Genomic DNA, 19,996 nt, shown 5'->3' on the forward strand with positions numbered 1-19,996 from the left:
TCGAGATTTCCTCAGTCAATAAAGAGTCTGTTCTTTATGCCCATGGACCTATGCTCAATTCTAATACCCACAGTTTTTATTAAAGTAAGATTCATAAGCTGTGCTAGCCAATGGCCATATCTTAATTCATAATAATAAACAAATGAGCACATATTCATGCACTTACTAGAATAATCAAGATATTAAAATTTTCTTGGATTTTTTAAAAGAATACATGACCAATGATAGGGCCTACAAAGTCATATAAGATTTAACTGGCCTCATTTTTTTTCTTATAAAAGTTCATGTTTGGCATGTATACTACATTAGACAGGCTGTGAGATTATATATCAGCAGAGTGTACATATGATTGATTAGAAAATAATGCTAATGACCAAAAATGCAATTTTCTACCTTATTAAGAATGCATCAACTTCCTCCAAGACTTTGCTATTAGCATACCCTCATATTGCTCATACCCTCATATTGCTCAAGCAGACTTGCTTCCGGCTACCCTATATCCTAGTTCCTAGCTCCTTTCTTAGTTTTAAGGGATTTCTTGCAATAAGAAAATCTAATCTAATCATGTAAATCACTATAGACAGCGAACAGGAAATATCACATGCCTACTTTATAGACTTTTTTGTTGTAAAAAGTCAGGACAGACTCTATATTGAACCATGTAAAACCTACTGAAGATAAACATTCCTACTGATCCTATATTATTTTCAAGAAACAAGTCAAAATATTATGTGTATATTTTTAAATATAACTACTATATAATACATTTGTATTCGATAAATTTTATAGACTATCTCAATCTATTCCAAAATATGTGCACATTAATCTCTGTCTCAAGTTTTATGTGTGTTCTCTTTATTTAAATGCCATTCCCCATTTCTATCAGATTGATTATATTACCTACCTGAGTCCCCAGTATAAGTAGACCCTTACTTAGGTAGTCTTGTATCATCTAACCAAAGTGATATGTGCAAGATTTATTGATTTAAAATTTGTCTCAAATTTATCATCTTAGATAGTAACCCTAATAATCTAGAAATATGGATATGTATTCCCTTGATTCAAATGGACTGTTTAACCTTAGAAGGTTAATTCGAGCACTTAAAAAAATAAAGAAGTTTCTGTTGAACAACTAATTACTGTTGAAGTTCATTTAGGTAGTGAATGATCCACTAATAATTAAAGTGAAAATCCTTGTTTGATTTTTTTTATTTATCTTTAAAGTACCCACAATACATTTGAAATATAGACAAAATAATATCTTTGTATTAAATCTTTTACTCATTACCTTGTTACCTTGGAAATAAAATAAGTAAGGTAATAAGTTATAAGATACTCAGATTCCGTGAAATATGTTATGTTGTATCATATACTTGAAAGTCCCTATATAGTGTGTCTATATGTGTATCTTCAAAAAGAAAGAAAAGAATCACTCCTTAAATAGGCACTAATGGGCATTAAAATACAGTAGTGTTCCTTCAGATACAATGTGCTTAATGATATAAACATTCAAAAAAGTTGATAATTGATTTCTGTATAGATGGAACATGATCTAGTGCCAGGTTTTGTTGATAATGTTCATCAATTGAAGTATGTACATCACATCGATAAGAAGGAATTGATGGTATTGGCCCATCTCTGCTTCTAGGATTCTCGTATTTAAATAATCATGAAGTAAGAACAAATAGCTGGAAGCATAATAGTTAGTAGCTGATATCTAATAGTCAGTGGCTGATATCTTTTGACCAAGTGTTTATCAACTGAGCTTTTCAGCATCTCTTGTATGGTATACACTAGTAAATGGACATTAGTGTTCAGAATAGAAAAGTATTTATACTTTATACTTGTTTGTATAAGACCATCTACATATTCTTAACTCAAAGCTCATCCATTTCTTAGCTTTTAAGCCTATAAACAACTTTTTAAACCAGTTACTCTATTTTCTGCCCCAAGATATTTCTTAAATCATTTCCTACTTCCTATGAGTTTCTTTTTTTCTCTATGTATTTCCAGGTTATTTTAAATGCATCTCAATGAGAATTTTTAGCTGCTATTTATTTTCAATTTTTATCCACGTAATGTAATCATCTTCACTTTACTCTTACCAATCTGCTATGCATACTTGAACTGATGAACATCAGCAAGAAAACATGGGCACCAGACACCATCACATCTATCAAGGAAACCAATCATCCACTTTATTACGTGGTTACTTCAGTAAATATGTTGCATCTGAAACAAGTATAGTGTAACTTTTTGTTCATCATTCATTAAAAAAGAAGTAACCATGTGGCCATATAAGTAAGCAAAATAGAACATTTTGATCAACTCTTAATATGATATGTAATTTGCTTCATATTTAGCAAATTGCACATAGCTTATGTCCACGTGGATCAAGGTCCTCAACATAAAACCATATACACTGAATCTAATAGAAAGTAAAGTAGGAAAGAGCCTTTAATACATTGGCACAGGGGAAATTTTATGAGCAGAGAACCAATGGTTCAGGCTCTAAGATCAGCTATAGACAAATGGGGCCTCAAGGAACTGAAAAGGAATATACAGAAGTAAGGCAAAGGAACAAAGCAGAAACTTACATGTTGAAAAGGATCTTCAGTAACTTTGAATCTGACAGAGGACTAATATCCAAAATATATAAAGAATATAATAAGTTAAACTTCAAAGAAGTCCAAACCAAAACAACAAACAAACAAAAACAAATGACCCAATTTAAACATGGGGTAAAGAGCTCAAAAGATAATTTTCAAGAGAGGATTTTATATTTTAAAAGGTTTAGAAGCACCTTTTCACATTCCTAGTCATCAGAGAAATGCAAATCAAAATAACCCTGAAATTCCACTTACACCAATAAGAATGACTAAGAATATTACAAGTAATAGTACATGCTGGTGAGGATGTGGCAAAATTGGAACACTCTTCAATTTCTGGTGGAATTGCAACCTGGAACAACTACTCTTTAAATCAATCTGGCACTTTCTCAGAAAATTGGAAATAATCCTTCCTAAAGACACAGCTATACCATTGCTGGGCATAAACCCAAAAGATGTTCCACCATACCACAATGACACATGCTCCCCTATGTTCATAACAGCCTTATTCATAATAACCAGAAGCTGGAAACCACCCAGATGTCCCTCAACCAAAAATTGATACAAAAAATGTGGTTCATTTACACAGTGGAATGCTATTCAGCTATTTAAAATGAGGACATTATGAATTTTGCAGGAAAATGGGTACAACTAGAAAATATCATCCTGAGCAGGGTAACTCACACCCAAAACGATGTGCATGGTATATACTCACTGATAAGTGGATATTAGCCAAAAAGTACAGAATACCTATGATACAACTCACAGACATTATGAAGTTTAACAAGAAGGAACAATAAAAAGTTTAACAAGTGAGGATACTTCAATTCCCACTTAGAAGGGTAAACAAAATCATGGGAGGCAGATAGAGGGAGGGGCCAAGGTGGGAGAGGGATTGGTGAGGAGAAAATGGGGTCAGAATCAGGTATGGGAGGAGACAGGAGTGAAGTCCAGAGATCAGGAGAATGAATGGAAATATGCAGCTGCAGGTGTTGGGGGTGGGGTGGGGCAGAGGGAACCTCTAGAAAATCTCAGAGACCTGAGATGTGAGAGGTTCCCAGGACTCAATGAGTAATACCTTAGCTGAAATGCCCAACATTAGGGAGATGGAACCTGAAGAGACCACCTCCAGTAAATAGAAAAGGCCCTCAGTGGAGGGATGGGGCTAGCTACCTACCCAGAACTGTTCCTGTCTAAAAGAAATGCAGGTGCAAAAATGCAGCAGAGAACAAAAAAAAAAAAAAAAAAAAAATGCCACACTGACCAGCCCCGTGTGAGATCCATCCATGACACTATTTCTGATGCCATGTTGTGCTTGCAGAGAGGAGCCTAACATGGCTGTCCTCTGAGATGATCTACCAGCATCTTACTGAGACAGATGTAGATACTTATATCCAACCATTGGACTGAGGTCAGGGACCCTTATGGAAGAGTTTGGGGAAGGATTAAATGAACTGAATGGGATGGCAACCTCATAGAAAGACCAACTGAATCAGACCCCTCAGAGCTCTGAGAGACTAAGCCATGGACCAAAGAGCAAACATAAGTTGGACCATGGTCCCTGGCACCTATGTAGCAGAAGAATACCTTCTCAGACCTCAGTGGGAAAAGATGTGCCTAATTCTGTAGAGACCTGATGCTCTAGGGAAGGGAAATTCTTGGTGGAAATGAGGTGCTAGTTGGTGGGATGGTGAGGGAGTGGCTATGTGGATTGGTGGGGGAACAGTCCATCAGAAACAAAGGCAAGAGGAAATAGGGTAAAGAACTCTGGAAAAAGGAACAGAGAAGGGGAGCAGAATTTGGTCTTCTGAAAAAACTTTGCAAGTACTGGAAGAAATGAGTCAGGCTTTAAGCAGAAGCAAGAGGGTAGTGAACTTGATTATTGCTGGTATAACAGCTTTAATTACTTTAATTGCTAGTACCACTACTTCTGCAATTGAGGTGACACAAGAAGTTAAGACAGCCACTTTTGTTAATCATTTAGCAAAAAGTATTACTAATATGTTGAATATACAAGAAGATTTAGATAGGCGTTTGGAAAAATGGATTGATGCTCTTTATCCTATTCGAATTATTGGAAGGAGGTTCAGAGTTTAAGAGAAAGGAGCCATCTCAAGTGTCATGCCAAATACCATAGGATTCATATTAGTTAGAAAATTTGCAGTGGTAGTCATTATAATTAGGAAAAAAAATTAAAGACCCTTGCAGGGTATTTGGCATAATCCTAACACCTCTCTGGATGCTTTAACTTTGCATAGTAAGCTTATGAATTTAAAGAATGCTGCTCTGCTGATTGTTGATATGGTAGATACTACTGATAAAATTAAGCATGGCCTGAGGTCAGTATTTCTATTTTGGTCAAGCTTCAAGTATGGCATCGATAGCTTGATCATACCACCCTTTTGTGTTCTGGGAATAATTTTATTACTGATCATCATGTTAAAGCTTGTCTTTAACAACATCAACACGTTGGCAGCCAAAGTACATGGCGTGAATCTGAAAATGGACCCCAGACATAGTTATTAAATTAACAGGCTGGCAAGCCAATGATGAGTAAGATTTTGCAGAGAGCCTTAACAACCTAAGACAGAAATGCATTGCTTTTGATAATGCATATTCCATGATGGGTAAGGAAGACATTCTTGTCAGAATGACCTAAGATGGGATCAGTATTGTTTATGAAATTAAAATGGGAGAGATGTGGAGAGCTTTTGGGGCTGATTGGCAAGAATCTGACATGAAACAAGGGCAAGGAAATGAACTGCTTGGAGGGAATATGACATTGACCAAAGACAAGGAAGTGGGCTTCAGGTAGAAATCTGACATTAGTCTAGAAAAAAGAAATAATGTCAGGCAGGAATCTAAAACTTAGGTAAAACAAAGAAGTAATTCCAGACAGGAATTTAAATATTAGGCTAGAACAAAGAAGTAATTTCAGGTAGACAGGAATCTAAATTTTAGGCTGGAACAAGGAAGTAGGCTTCAGACATGAAAATGACTTTGGGCTAGGACAAAGAATTTGGCTTAGATATTTTGGTCATCATGATAAGCCCTTAGAAATAGTGATCATGGGAGTGTTCAAGGAATTTTATTTATTGCCTTGCTTGTTCTTTGACCATTTGTGCTTATTGTCTTGCTTGTTCTTTCACTATTTGCATCTATTGTATTGCTAGTTCCTCATACTAGAACTGACCTTAATACTTGCATGTAATTAAAATGGTATAAAAGCAAAAAAGAGGAGGGGGGATGCTATAGGGGGTTTCTAAGGAGGGGAAATGAGGAAAAAGAATGACGTCTGAAATGTAAATAAACAAAATATCTAATAAAAAGATGAAAACAAAATATAAGTAAATAACACAATTTAATAAAAAGAATACATATACTTGTTTAATTTGTATTTTCACTAATAATCATTAAGTTCTCTACAAATATGACCAATACAATATTATTTATAAGAATTTGTTTAAAAGGCCATTACTATACCAGATATCATGAGTATTTATAGGTGTCTAATAACTATTGTTTCTTGAGTAATAAGTCAGTTGCATTTTAACAACACATCAGATGCTGTATTCACTTTTGTTACAATTTTCAATGCCTTGTATATGCTCCTCTGGTTAAAAAATTTCAAATACTATTATGGGACCTATATTTTAGAGTTACTTTATTTCATAGAAGATTCAAACAATTTTTTTTACCATTTGCAGTTACTATTGTTAAGTCTTACAGAAACCAGAAGACATAAATATTTACTGTAATAGGCCAAGTGTATTTTTAGCTTTGTCTGCTCACTGTTTCTGTTGTGTTAGCTTATTCTGCTGTTATAAACCATAGCAATAAGGAAAAGAAGAGATGTGGCTGTATTCCAATAAAAGTTTATTTATTATAAGCAGAAGGCAAGATTTAAACTATGTTCACACACAGGCCATAGTTTACCACTTCTCCAGTTACATTATGACAGAGAATGCAGCTAAAAGAAAAGTAATTCACTTCATTAATTGAATATTTTATTTACTGACATTTAAATTTTATGTATATAAAAGACTTTTCTGAGTATAAATGTTCAATAGATTTATGGAATATTTTTATTTTATTATGATTGGTTGTCACTGTAAGCAGAGCACTTAGTTAAAAATGGTACTTAAAGTGCAAGGTCCTAAATATTCAGGTATCTAATTTTGTTAGATTGTATGTGCTCTATCATTATAAACTATTTTTTTTAACATATCCAAAATCAATACTCCATTTTCATTATCTCCCACTAAGACTGCTATTCCTTTGCCCTTTTCTTTTGTGGATGTTGTTTTTCTGAAAATATAACTTCGTTAAATACATCTAAAGTTATGTTTAATCCATGGGAAATTGCTTTCCTTAACAGATTACTACTATTGTATAGTTTTGGGGTGTCTGTCTGCCTGCCTGTCTGTCTGTCTGTCTGTCTGTCTGTCTGTCTGTCTGTCTGTCTGTCTGTTTCCTGAACTCTATTGCCTAAAATTTCAGGAATCTTGTCTCAATGTTAACAATTGAAGTGTAACATATATATTTCTTTTTTCTCTTTCATGAATTAATTATTTTATTATGTTTACATCCCTATTGGAGATTCCCCTCCCTCCTCTTCTCCCATGTCTTTCCTCCCCCTTCCTCTTCACCTATGCCCCCTGCCACCTTTCTCCTCAGAAAAGGAGAGACTCCCACTGATATCAACCTCTCTTGGCATATCAAGCTGTAGGACTGGGTACATCTTTTCTTGAGATTAGAGAAAGCCATTCACATAAGGGAGAGGAATTTAAAGGCAGACAACAGAGTTACAAACATCCCCTGCTTCTACTTTTAGAGGACTTATATGAGAATCAACCTATATACATCTGTTACATATGTGCAGGGGTCCTAGATTTGTCCCATCCATACTCTGGTTGGTTGTTCAGTCTCTGTGAAGCCCTATAGGCTCAAGTTAGTTGGTTCTGTAGGTTTTCATGTGGTGTCCTGAACCTCTCTAGGTTTTTCAAACTTTACTACCCCTTCCCTTCTTCCACAAGATTCCTTGAGTTCTGCTTAATATTTGGCTGTGCATCTCTGCATCTGTTTTCATCTGCTCTTCATGAAGACACTCAGGGATTCTTATGCTAACCTTCTATTTACAAGCATATCATCATATTATTTAATAGAGCCAGAGGTGGGCTTTATCTCATGGCATGGGACTCAAATTGGGCCAATTATTTGTTGGCCATTTACTCAGTTTCTACTCCATTGGTGGTATGAGTGCAAATATTTATAATCAACTTGGAAATAAATTTTGTGGTTTCTCAGAAAATTGGGAATTGTTCTACTCCAAGACACACCCATATCACTCCTGGATATATACCCAAAAGATACCATACAACAAAAAATGTTACTCAAGTAGGTTCATAGCACCTTTGTTTGTAATAATCAGGAACTAGAAACAATCTATATGTCCCTCATCTGAAGAATGGAGAAAGAAAAATGGTACATATAACCAATGAAATATTACTCGGCTATTAAAAATGCTGATATCATGAAGTCTGCAGACTAATGGATTGAACTGAAAAAGACTATACTAAGTGGGGTAACTGAAACCCAGAAAGACAACCATAATATGTAATCTTTTATAACTACAGAAGTATATAAATATTAGCTGTAAAGTATAGGAAAACCATGTTAAATCAACGGACCCAAAGAAGCTAAATAACAAATAGGGCCCAAGGGACGGTGTTTGAATCACACTGAGAAGGGGAAGTAAAATAGAAATCTTGGGTAGGTGGGTGAAGGGAACTGTGTAATAAAGGGAGTATAGAAGGGAAGAAGAGGGTTGAAGTATGGGGAAGATGGCACGAGAGAAAACTAGGAAAGAGAACTAGGAGAGAGAACTGAAATTAGTAGTGGTATGTCTCTGGGAGAAACTAGAACAATGGAAATGCCTAGAAATCTATAAGGGTGATGCTAGCTAAGAATCCCAGCAATATGGGATGTGGAACATAAAATAGTCACCACTTGTAACTAGGTAAGATTTCCAATGGATACATGAGCATAGCAACCCAGCCACAAAACCTTTTACCCATAAGTTTTCCTGGCCTTAATAGGTGTATGAATATAGAGGGAAAATCCAGATTTTACTTAATGACGTATATGGGGATATTTCTATGCAAGATAGCCCGATAAATATAATTTAATCAATAAGATTCAGTGTTATATTAAGTAATACCATTTTATTTTCTTATTTTCAATGTAAAACTACTTGCTCTGCACTTAAGAAATAAAAACTATTTAAAGCCAGTGTGTCACTACAAAATAAATAATATTAACTGCATAAAGCTGTTGGCTAATAAGTTCTCAGCTAGAGAATTATTCCTATAGACCTATTTTAAAGTGCATAACACATAATTGGTAACATTTACATTAAGAAGTGAAATTAATATTTTTAACTAGAGGTTTGGGTTTTTGATTCCTATAGCTTACAAGACTAGATGCACTAATGTCTTCTTTCATTAAAAACAACTAGACTATTAGATAGATTTTAAACAATATTTAAACACATCATTCAACTGGCAAGAAAAGAACAGTATGCCAAGGCCAAACACTAAATGAGACTTGGACTCCAGAGAAATAAGTACAGCTGTGAAGAGGCATTTTCTGTGAGCATTTCCATCCTAAGCAGCTTTGACTTTGTTTGGAGGCTTTGCACCCACTGAGAAACTGACTCTAGTGGGAACTGCTCTTCATAGAAGTAGGATTACAACAGCTTAATCTCTCAATTTATGGGGGAAGCAAAAATACCCTCAAATCCACATTTTCAAATATGCCCTTAAAGGGGAAGGAAGCAAGACATAACTCAAAAGGAGGAAAAATTTATTCTAATGTGAATGTTTTTTGTTGTTATTTTTAATACAGTTTTCTCTTTCAAATTCATAGGACAAAACAGTCTAAAAAAAGAGTGAAGCAATCCTGAGATTCTGCCTCCCACCCGCCAGAATGTCTAAGGTCAAAAACTCAGGTGACAGTAGATGCTGGTGCGGATGTGAGGAAAGAGGAACACTCACACATTTCTAGTGGTATTGTAAGCAGGTACAACCACTCTGTAAATCAGTCTGATGGAACCTCAGAAAATTGGACATAGTACTACTTGAAGACCCAGCTATACCACCCCTGGGAATATACCCAGAAGATGCTCCAACATTTAATAAGTATGCATGCTTCACTATGTTCATAGCAGCTATATTTATAGTAACCAGAAGCTAGAAACAATCCAGATGCCCCTCAACAGAGGAATGAATACAGAAAATATGATATATTTACACAATGGAATACTACTCAGCTATTAAAACTGGTAACTTCATAAAATTCACAGGCAAATGGATGAAACTTGAAAATATCATCCTGAGTGTTTTAACCCAGTTACAAAAGAACACACATGGATTGCACTCACTGATAAGTGGATATTAGCCCAAAAGCTCAGAATAGCCAAGACACAATACACAGAAAGACCAAAGAAAAAAGACCAAAGTATGGATGCTTCAGTGCTTCTTAGAAGGGAGAACAAAATAATCATGGGAGAAATTATGGAGACAAAATGTGGAACAGAGACTGGAGGAAAGGCCATCCAGAGACTGCCCCACTTGGGGATCCATCCATATATAGTCGCCAAACCTGGACACTATTTTAGATGCCAGGAAGTGCTTGTTGATGGGAGCCTAATATGGCTGTCTTCTGAGAGGCTCTGCCAGAGCCTGACAAATATAGAGGTGAATACTAGCAGCCAACCATTGGACTGAGCACAAGGTCCCCAATGAAGGAGTTGGAGAAGGGACTGAAGGAGTTGAGGAAGTTTGTAACCTCGTGGAGGTAGAAACAGTATCAACAAGCCAAACCCCCGGGAGCTCCAGGGGACTGGACCACCAACCAAAGAGTACATAAGGAGGGACCCATATCCCCAGCCACCTATGTGGCAGAGGATGGCCTTGTTGAACATCAGTGGGAGGAGCAGCCCTTGTTCCTCTGAAGGCTTGATGCCCCAGTGTAGGGGAATGCCAGAATGGGAAGGAGTTGTTGGGAGAGCACCTCATAGAGGCAGGGAGATGGGGGATAGGATAGGGGAGTTCTGGAGGGGAGACCTGGAAAGGGGATAACATTTGAAACGTAAATAAAGAAAATATCCAATAAAAAAGAAAACAGAAAAAAAGAAAAATAGAAAGAAAAAGAAAAGAAGCTTAGATTCCTCTCTTCTTGGTTATCTGGTAGAAAAATAAGGCCAATCCATAAATTGTAACTAACCTTCAAGAGAAGTGTCAAAGTATATCACTTAAGTATTATCAGTATAACAATGTTTATAAATGGGATTTAAAGATATAAAATAAACATTAAGCTAAGTAGGAAGACAAAAATCTACAGACACAGGCTATATTTTAATTGAATGTATAAATCAGTAAATAAATATTAATTGAATAATATATAGCTCAACAAGGTATTGGCTGTTTTATAAATAAAAGCAATTGAAGAAAAAATTCAAAGAAAAGAACAGATTAGATCTATGGTATCCATTAATTTTAATTGAGTCCATATGATAAGCCCACTCATTCTTTAGTTTTTTTTTTTTCAACAAACCCAAACTGTAAGAAAGTGGTTGGAACTCAGCTTCTAGACATAGAAATGAAGACATGAAAGAGTAGGTAATAAATCAGGAACTTTAAAGAATATTGAGGGTGAAAAAAAACATAGTGATTTGAATGACACCCAGAGGATCATATATTGGAACACTTAGTCACCAGAGCGTAGCACTATTTGAGAAGGATTATAAGGTGTGACCTTCTTGGACTAGATAAGGTCTTGTTGGACAAAGTATATCACAGAGCAGAAGTGGGGGTTTCTAAAAGCTCAAACCAGTCGCAGAACTTCTCTCTCTTGACCTAATGATCAGGATGTTGCTCTTACATACTGCTCCATACATGCTGCATTCTCTCTGCCATGATCATATGTACTAAGCTCCTGAAATTATAAGCAAGCCTGTGATTGAATTCACTCCTTTATAAGAGCTGTCATGGCCATGGTGTCTCTTCACAGCAATGAAACAGTGACTAATGCAAGCAAAATTTAGTGGTTAGAGCAAAGTAATGGATGAGAAGCAGGGAGAGGCCAACATGAGCATAGGACTGAGCTCAAAATTGACTTTGTTCGTATCAAGTTATGTGGTACATCAAAGCTACAGTACAACTTAGAGAAGTTGTGAATAATGATTAGAAATAATGTTGGAGAGATGACTTATCAGGTCAAAGAACCTGTCACTAAGTCTGAACATTTGAGTTTCTGTGGGGAGCCAAAAGAAGGAGGCTATCATCCTTGCTGCCATCTTGAGCCATATACCCTGACCAGAGACTTGATTACATTAGCCTACAACAGCTGAACACACTCTGATAACATCTTGCTTTATATACCCAGGATCTTCCCTTGGGTTTATGAGACTTAAAGGTGTGTGACTTAAGGGTGTGACTTAGAGATCAGATTTAGAGACAAGACCTAAGGGCATCATGATTAAAGGCATGACTTAGAGGCATAGCTTAGAAGTGAGACATATAAAAGGTGAGAGGCAGACAGGAGAGTTCAGAACAATTTGGAGTACCAGAGAATCAGACACTTCAGAGAGACACTAGGAACAGAGAATCAAACACTTCAGGGAGTACAACTTGGAACTAGGAATTAGGTTAGAGAGTATAACTTAGAGTACAACTTGGAGTAGGAATTGGGCATTGAGGAAGAAGACACTTGGACTAGAGAACTCAGAAGAAGAATTATTAGGTATTAGGCACTTAGCACTTGGAAGAAGTAACTTGGAACTTGGAGGCACTAGGGACTAGGAACTAGGGACTAGGAACTCAAGACTTTGGACTTGGACTAGAAAAAGAGACTGAAGAATAAACAGGATTGAATCACACTCTGTCTGGTCTCCATTCTTCGAGTCCATCCTTACTCTCTCTCTCTTGCTGAACCCCGACCCGCATACTGGAGCTGCTTGGGACAGTGTGGGCTAACAAGTTAGTCCCCAAGGCTTTTGGTAGTGCAGGTTCCAACATTGACAGAACGGTCCGAGTCATTTTGGCCCCCAAACGTGGGGTAGTACAGTTCTCAACATTTTTGGCACCCACCATGGGGCAGCTTGGGCCTCAACAAGTTTCTTCTTAGAGACCCTCAAGATAAGAGTGAACTCCTGCAAATTGTCCTCTAACTTCCACATGTGTACCATGGAACACATTTGGAAGGGTCATCTCCCAACTAATGTGTCACAAACATGTCATTACAGCCATGAAAAATGAACATACAAAATAAAGGCATGTTTAATAATGGATGAGGTGAAATCTGAGTACTTTATATATCTTTACTAGGTTATTCATTTCAATCTTCTTCAGAAATACTAGTTCTACCATTTCTTATTATAATCTTAAACAACTCACATTTTATTAAATAGATGTCCATGTACTTCTACTTATCTGTTTTGAGAATTTGAGTTGGTAACGAAGAAAAGATATTAAAGCCTCTGTTATACAAGTCAAGGAAAGTTAATTAATTGATTATATGTTCTGCCCTTCATGATCTAATGTTGAATATTTCTGTTTGCTTTTTCTCCACCTGTTCTTCAATACTGGTAAGTTACACCCTTGAGTTTGCTTCTCAATTCTGTGTCCCTATAGTTTTATTCTTGTTTCATAAGATAGCGTTAATATTATTGATTGTTTATTTTCTGTAAATAGTCTATTTTTCCATGTCATCATCACCAAATGTGTTATTGTCATTTACAAATTAAACTGTCACCTAAAACAACACGTGAAACAGCATGGAGAAATATAACAACTCCATTAGTTGCAAAGTTCTGGAGGTTCTATACATAGTACCCAGAGGTAAGAGTATGCTGTCTGTATATATTTTACTGCAAATGGAAGAGTATTAATGAAAATGAGATATGAGGACTTCAGAAGTATTAGCATTGTTGGTGTTATAATATAAGTGTCTATTCTCAACCATATTTGAATTCTTTAGACTGATGATTCTTTAACAAAGTTTGAAAAATTAATTTTCCAAAAAATATTTAATAAAAGAAATTAAGGGTTTTATAGGCAGGCATCATAGATCATACCTTTCTCAGAATTCAAGAGGCAGAAATATAAGGATTACATGATCCTCACAGTTACCCTGGAATATAAAGAAAGTTTCCCATTAACCTAAGCAGCACCATGAACTTGTTTTCTTTAAAAAGAAAACTAAATTAGGAAAAAAGCAAAAGGAAAAAAGTTGATGATTAGTTTTATATTTTACCTATTAGCCAGTCTCTAAGTATATATTTCTGGTACTGAAATGTATTGAGTATTGAAAGAATTAAAATATAAAAACAACATTCAAACATATATAGATGATGAGGACATTAGTTTCTTTTCAAATGTTTCATACCAGAAAAATGAATGCACCTTCTGCAAATTCTATTCAAATCATCTCAGTAGGCTAACACTGCCTGTAGGTGTTATATTAACAGGAACTGACATAAGAGTCACAAGTGAGCACCACCAGTAAACACTGGGTCCTCAGACTTACAAAAGCATTGAGGTGAGGACTATCAATTATACATTTAAAACAAATGGAAACTTCACAATTTCTTAGCACAGATAAATTGCCAAAGTTGGAGCTTCATAGCAATCATGTGGTTAACTTGTTGCTAACATGACAAATCAACCTTTTCTGAGAAATGATAACAAATTGACAAAGACAATGATCTATTCCAAAGATGTTGGGTGAGCTCAGATAAAATCAATACTTTTTGATTTGTTGTTTCAATAACCACAGGATTACATCTTTATGCTATTCAATGTAATAAATATCTTAAATGCACACAAACACATACAAACATTACACACACACACACACACACACACACACACACACACATACACACACACACACACACACACACACACACATATATATATATATATATATACTACTCATAATATATATATATATATAATATATATAATATATATATATATATATTATGAGTAGTATGTTTCCCTAAATATACTAGAAGCTAAATTATATGATTCCTTCATGTGTATGTGTGGGTAGAAAGATTTTATAGGTACACATTATATAGTAAAATGGTTGATCAAATTAACTAATGCAAGTAGGTTAAACAAGTTCTACACAGATGCTACTTGGAAGAGCAGAATGTAAATCTCACCACATGCTTAAATAAATAATCTAAAAAAGTTGAAAAGAGATTAAACAAGATCCAAAACTAAGCTGGAATTTTATTTGACAAAACAATATAATTATACTTTTATCTTCTTACTTTTTTAGAATCAATTTTAGTCACATTAACTTCCTGAATAATTTTTAGATAAAAAGAAGCAACTAGAAAGAAAATATCCTTAATGTACATTTACAGCGATTCTTCTTTATTTTTTCCTAGCTTCCTTTCATTCTTTCTAGTTTGGAATTTTGAGACAGGAATTTGCTATGTTGCCATGGTTTGGCTGGAACCTGATATTTAAACTAGACAAGCTTCAAAACTTTCAGTGATCCTCCTTTTTCAGTACCCTCTGTGCTTGGATTACAGGTGCTAGACCAGGTTTGTCTTTCATTCTATTTATTTATTTTTTAGCAGGAGGTAGTTGTCATGATGCATCCACAATCATAAAACAGGGAATGAAGAATACTCTGCTCACTTTTTCACTTTTATTCACTCTGGGACCCTAGCTCATGGGATTGTAACACACACATTCTGGATGGATCTTTCCTTGTCCACTAAACATTTCTTAAAGAACCCTCATGAATAAATCCAGATGTGAGTTTTCATAGCAATTCTTATTTCTCTTACTTGGACAGAAATGATTTACCATATCAATGCCCATTTATCTTTGTCCTCACTCATTCTCCATGCTCACCACTGTGCTTGGACTCCTCTCAGCAGTATATACGAGAGTTGGAGGCCTCGTGTAGTTGGTACTATAATAGAAATATATCAGAAATGACATTTGCAAAAATTATTCTCTCTTTCTTGTTCTAAAAACATGGAAAGTGTTTGCCTTCAGGGATCTTGATTATCCCAGGCTATCATGCTGCAGAAGTGATGAGTAAGTGGCACACTTAAAAATACTGAAGGATTTATTTTTGACAATAACAGAAAGAAAAATGGGAAGGCTGCTGAACTATCATATAGAAAAAAAATCCAACTCCTTTGCTTTTTATTTTTTGAGAAGTTGCAGTAAATCTCCACTCTGGATACCGTCCTATTTTCTTTTACTGTAGCTATCATCATTTTTACTGTGGAATGCTTTATAGAGCACTTTAGCCCTCACATTTCTTTTTCTCATTTTTTCAAAGTACTTCAATGACATTATTAAATCTCTCAAGCTTTTCAACACATTATTCTTTAGACACCCTGATGAGAAATTATTATTATCTCAGCTCTATATGTTTGCTTATTTGTTTGTTTGTTTATCTACTTTTATTGCTATGTTTCTAATCAATCTTCAGGCCTCAAACATGTTAAGCAAGTGCTCTACAGATGATGTACAAACACAACACTTATCATGGCTTTAAAAAAGAGAATATTGTCATCACATCCTAGGGTGGGAGAGATGACAAAGTAATTTACAAACATTTTAGGATCTCTTTCTCAATTCTATTATAATGGAATTTTCTTTGAGAATACAATTATTTAGAGATGTAGAAAACAAATGTTTTAGGTGCCACATCCACATTTTTAATGATACACTGACAACAAAGAAACATGTCTTGTCATATATGGGCCAAGTCCGACCTTAAACTGCACATGGCTTATTAAAGGAGAACAGATGAGGGCCCTTTATTCAAACCCGCTAACTCTGATTTTTATGAACGTTCTCCACAATATTGTCTGCCACTCCACCATGTAGAGGGTTTGCACATTTTTTGATAAATGGACTCCAAATATCACCTTCCATATCAACCATGTCATAATATCAATAAGCTGTAACAGTTCTTGTCATGGAAGCTGTGTTTCTGTTGGCTCTTTGATCTCAGCATCAAGACATATGTGCTTGATACAAAACAGAAACTCAATAAATATTATGTGAATAAATGGCTATTAAATGAGTGTTAGTAGGCATTGGATGATTTATTTGCTACTGTGAACTACCTTATGAATTGTAAGAGAAATAATTTTAAATATGCAAAACATCAGTGCCTTTAGAAGAATTTTAGTTTAATTAGATAACTGTAGACATCTGGGAGAAAGAAGAACACATGCATCATCTATGACAACTGCAGCCTGTGAGTCTTGTAGTCTAAGTCAATAAAGCTTTATTAGAAGAAAGCCACAATACTTGTTTATTAATGGAGTTAATCTCTACACTACTTCAGAAACCAATGCAGGTAATCTCTGCACTATTACAACAGAGACCATTTATGTGTTCCACACAGAATATTTTCTCTATATTTTTACTATCTTTTTGTAAAATATTAACAATAAAGATAATTATTATTTTAAGTGTGTGTGTGTGTGTGTGTGTGTGTGTGTGTGTGTGTGTGTGTATGTGTGTGTGTGTGTATTTTTACCTGAGGAGTTCAAAGACAGCAGATTCCATTGAAACTAGATTTATGGTGTGAACCACTTTGTTATGGTTATGTTAGACGAGTACTAAGAATCAAATGAATTACTTTGCAATATTAGTTCATGCTATTAAATCTTGAGCCATTGCTCTAGCCCCAGTATTGTTAAATCTTCTATCAGAAGAAATAAACAACTATAATGTGTAGGAGGGAGCCAGATGAAAACATATCGTATTGATGACTTTGTAGGCCAAGAAAATTATTATGACAACCGTATACAACATCCCAATTCTGTTTTTCATCTATCAGTCTTGTAACTTATATCATGCACATGCAACATACTGCTCTTTATTCCCACAGAATAGTGGCTGAATTTTTCTCATCTATTAAAAGCCACAACCTTGCTAATCCTTCATGTCTAGCATCTCATTCCTAGCTCCACTTCCTAAGTCATTAGACTGGGTTAGAACTCATTACATCTCCAGCCCTAATATTTTCATTCATTTTATGTTACTATTACAAGCTGAGTGAGATCTCAAGGCATCATGGTTCACAACAGTGATCTCAGGATGGTGAGGCTGAAGAAGAAGGATCACTCAGAGCTCCAGGCCAGGCAAGGGTACAGACTGAGATCCTTTTCAAAGAAATGAAAACAAAAATAAATACTACCCTAGAGGTAAGAGACTTTTACATGAGGAACGTTTTAGTTTGGCTCATAATCTAGAGTGTTCAGTTCATAGTTACTTGGCTGAGTGAATTTGGGTGTATATATGTGACACTCTGTATCACATAATAAGGATAGGGAAGGCTGCTGGACCTATACTATCAAGGAAAAATAAAGAGAAGGTGCTAGGTTCACAGAGTGCTTTTCAGTGCTAACCATACCAATGATATGATTTCCTTCTATGTGGCAGCTTTCACAAAGGCTCCATTCCAGGTTACTTACCAAGCCTGAATACATGTGTGTTAGAAAACATTCAATGTCCAGACCATAGTCCACCATCATTGATCATTCTATTGTGTCAACTAGATTTAGTCACTTCTACTAATCATTCAGTGTCTGAAAATATATGAATCTGTGTGCCCTGTTGTATGAAAACGTTTATTAGACATAGTTAAAATTTTGATCTATTAAATGGAACCACACACAATTGTTGTCAGAAAATATATTCATCCAAGCTATATCATAACAATATATCCATTTTCATAATGTAACTGCAGATATTTTCTTAAACTTTGACTTAAGAGAGATTTTTTTCTACCATGAACATATGAATCAAGAAATTTTCTTTAGCTTCAATGTATATAAAACTCTGCAGGATAGAGCAAGCATTCAGGCATAGCAGTCATTTTTCATGTTGTCTAGTATGCCTGAGGCACTGTTTGGGGTTGGCTGTTTTGGCCACTGCTTTGTGATGTTCTGTTCTTCTAAAATAAAAACACAGAGAAATTGATTGAAAATAAATGAAAGATGATACATTTGAGGAAATGAAATAGTTTATGTAGTTGGTGACCCTAGACACCTTTGTTATAAAAAGAAAAATATATGTAAAACTATGAAACAGAGCTGATCTGGGCCAAAGGCACAGCCTACTTCCCTTTGTGTTGTACATATTTGCTCAAGGAAAGATTCAACATTTTTATTTAATTCATTTAACATTCACTGCATGAACTAATCCTCAATCCAGAGCCTATAAAGTTCTGCCAATGTGCACAAAGATTCTGAGTCAACATCAGCAAATCCTGGCCTCTGTAAGAACAGTAAGTAGTCCATTCAGCTTGCCAAATGCTGCTACATGTCTCAAGCATGATAAGTAAAAATTAATTCTTAATGGTGAAACAATTCAAAACTTAACCCCAGATGTCCTCTAAACAAGATAGCTTATCTCTTTAAAATGTCTCATGTGGGTTGTAACATGAGACACATTCCCCAGAATCTCAAGTCCTGTATTCGAAATGCTATTGCTTGGTTTCCAAAACACCTTCCCCCAAATCAGAAATATTTATTGTATTTTTATGTAATTAATAATCTCATGGGACAGCTTTAATCAAGATTATGTTTATACCAATTTTGTAATAAATTGGTGCTTTTTATTGTGCCTTAGATGTATATTAAATCTTCAATTCTAGCAAATATAGGATTTATCTTTTGAATAATCACTAGTGCCATTTGTTCTAAAGGCATTTGATTTTCTATTATTTATGTGTATGTGTGTGTGCCTGCATATATTTATATGCATGCCATGTGCGGTGCCAATAGAAGCCAGAAGAGGGTATTAGATTCCTTGCTGGTTCTGTGTACCTGGAAACTGTACTGCAAGCTTCTGAAAGAGTTGTCAGCAGTCTCTAACTCCAAGCCCTATCTGCACCCCATTTCAGGAACTATTGTTTAAGAAGTTCCTGAGAGCAGACACAGGAGACCCCACATGTTCTTTAAAGCATTTTTTCCTGATTCATAGTGTGTGGGTGTTTCTCATCAAGGATTCTTCCTTTCCTCTCTGGTATGTCATGTAATGGTCAAACTACAGCTACATGGCAGCAGTCTTCAACTCAACCTTCTTCAGTGTCGTTTTGTTTAGTCCTTGTAAAAACTAAAGTCCCCATTATACCCAACCCCCCCAAATAGGCACCCCCGACTTTCTGTACACTTTCTTTCTATTCTTCCCTTGCACATGCCCCAGTGCCTTTGCAATGACTATTTTCTATGTGTGCAATGACTTTGCATCCATTCTCAGTCATACTATTGTCTCCTTCCTGATTGCCTCATAGAAATGGCACTTTTTGCTATCAGTTACTGTTTA

The sequence above is a fragment of the Arvicanthis niloticus genome, chromosome 11 (genome assembly GCF_011762505.2).
Source record: "Arvicanthis niloticus isolate mArvNil1 chromosome 11, mArvNil1.pat.X, whole genome shotgun sequence".
Lineage (NCBI taxonomy): Eukaryota > Metazoa > Chordata > Mammalia > Rodentia > Muridae > Arvicanthis > Arvicanthis niloticus.